The following is a 2609-nucleotide window of genomic DNA, read 5'->3' as shown; positions in this document are numbered from 1 at the left end:
TCTAACAGCATCACATTTTCATTGGGTCACCTCCTCATTTCTTCTTTTCAATTCAGCATTCTCTAACATCAAATCCAGATTTCTCAGGAGAGGTCTGTGTTAGTGAGTGGTGATGTGGGTGGTGTTTTGAAGAATGTTTCATGTTCAGGTTGTTCTGTGGTGTGAGTTTGGTAAGTGGATGGTGGTGGTGATTGTGTATGAACTGGGCTTGGAATGAGTGAGTCTGTGTGGGTTGGGCTATATGTAGGCGGTGTTTGTGGTGGTGGTGATATATGTGATGAGGTTTTAGGTTGGCTAATGGTTAGGGTTTGATGTGGGGATTGAGTGGTTTGATGTGTTGGAGTTTGTGGTGGTGAAGGTACAATGGGTTGGTCATGTGTGGTGGTGATTGTGGTGGTGTTGGAATAGGTTGTTCAAGTTGCTCAAGATGCTCCCCCTGAACAGGTGCATCAATATCCATAGCTACTCCAGCTCCTCCTCCATCTCCATCAATATCATCATTTTCATCATCAGAACCATCATCATCACTCTCAACATCATCTCCTCTTTCCTCCTCTGAGCTTAACTCAGGCACAGGCATCACAACCAAGTCATGGTTCAACAACCATGGCAATATCTCAAATGGGACATTTGAGTTGTATGTATTTGAGACAACTGGATTTTTGATTCTTCTATATGTGTCAGGGTCTTGCAGTTGGTGTGTAGTTCCAACAGTGGGTAGATCTTGAAGCTCACTGTTGAAGATTATCTGTAGGAATCTTGGATATTGTAAAAATCTTTTTCTTTCAGTCTTTTTCAGATTTCCTACTAATCCTTCAAATATCATTTTAGAGAAATTGAAGGGCAGATCATATATAATCCCAACTATGGAATTTGCCAAGTCGTGACTCATCAAGGTCAATGATCCCTTCCTTGGAGAAAATCCGTGTATAACATGGTGAATAAGAAATCTGTACAGCATAGGAAACATGCCCTTCTGAAACTGTCCATCATGAACATTTCCTTGATAACCCATTGTCTCTTTAAATATTTTCATCAGGTGGGGTGTGCTGAAGTTTATTGAGTTGTGATCACCATCATTCAACCGGAGACATCTTCTTATCATTCTCTCTGTAATATGTATCTCTTGTTTAGCCACGGTTGCCTCGATTCTTTTACCATTTATGTCCTCAATAAATTCAGCAGATCTCCAGAAATCTAAAGATTGATTTCTGTATATGACAGGGCTTTCGGTGAACGCAAAACGGACATTTGACCGTGCCATCCATGTTATCATCCTCGCCATCGGCTCATTGTCAGGTGACACTTGCAGAAGTGCACACATATTATGTTTTGGTTCGAAGACATATTTGGGTTCATCGTCTGCTATATCTGAATCACATAAACAAACATATTCAAAGTGAAATTAGTCATAACGTTCACTACTTTAGATAATTTCAAGGTATAAAAATGAAGAAGAAAGAAAAGAGAGAAGATCATCAAGAACCTGTTCTTCGACAAATTTATAACCTAAACACATAAATAGAGTATTAGTAATCAGATACATAATCAAAGCCCATTATAGTCTAATCGTCATCGGAAAACAGGTTACTATTGCTTACCGAGTCGGAATTAGAGGGCTAATTCAAGTTTGGGTTTGGATTAAAGTTGAATGCGTTAAGTCGGTTAGGTTTCTTTGAGGGTTAGCAGTTTGCAGTGAAAGGTGAGAGAGGGAAAAATAATGTTGAAAATTTTGCCTAAGTCCCTCTTTTATACCTTTTGAAAGTGGGTTTTAAATGCTCTTTGTCTTTTTATGAATTATTAGCTGTCATACAGTAACGTTATCCACTTGATATATTAAAAACAATATTTATCTTTTGAGGTAGTAAAACCTTACTCGGAATTATTCTTTTCAAAGTCTACTCAGTATACATCCACTTACAAAGCTTACCCGGTCAAAATTTGCTTGGAAAATTTTCATTTTTGAATATATAAAGTTTGCCCGAATCATTCTATTTATAAACCTTGCTCGATCAAGCTAATTAATTTAGAGTTAAGACATAATGAAGAAAGCTTACTCAAAATACTAGATTTCTTGAGAAATTAATCACAAGGAAAATAATCAAGTATAAACATCAAATAAACATCCTTACTAGGAATCAATCAAGACACCCATATAGATTTCTCAATCTCAAATTAAAACTTATCTAGCATAAACCCTAATAAGAATCATAATCAATTTTATCATACTAAATAATAGATTCAATCAAGCATACTAGAAATCATAGTGTGCCCGAGCAACCATTCAAGAGAATAATGTGCCCGAACACCTTTCTAATGCAAAGTATACCCGAATAACCTTCATATAGTACAAACTGTGTCAGGAAAAGGATTTCTAGCAGACAGTGTACTCGGAAAGTTAAGTTTTGAAATTACCAAGTATATTGAGGGAACAAAAGTGTACCCGAAATATAAAGTGTGCCCGAAAAACAAAGCTTGCCCGAAAACACTTGTAATTTCAAAGAAATCATAAACACACATGTCACAGAGCATGCTCAGAATGAAATTAAAACACAAAAAACATTTAAGTGTGCTATAGTCTAAAATTTCAAAGAGCTTGCCCAAAAATC

Source organism: Bidens hawaiensis, unplaced genomic scaffold (genome assembly GCF_021521415.1).
Source record: "Bidens hawaiensis isolate Kalapana, Puna unplaced genomic scaffold, B.hawaiensis_p1.1 tig00066025_1, whole genome shotgun sequence".
Classification (NCBI taxonomy): domain Eukaryota; kingdom Viridiplantae; phylum Streptophyta; class Magnoliopsida; order Asterales; family Asteraceae; genus Bidens; species Bidens hawaiensis.
This window is presented reverse-complemented; position numbering follows the sequence as displayed.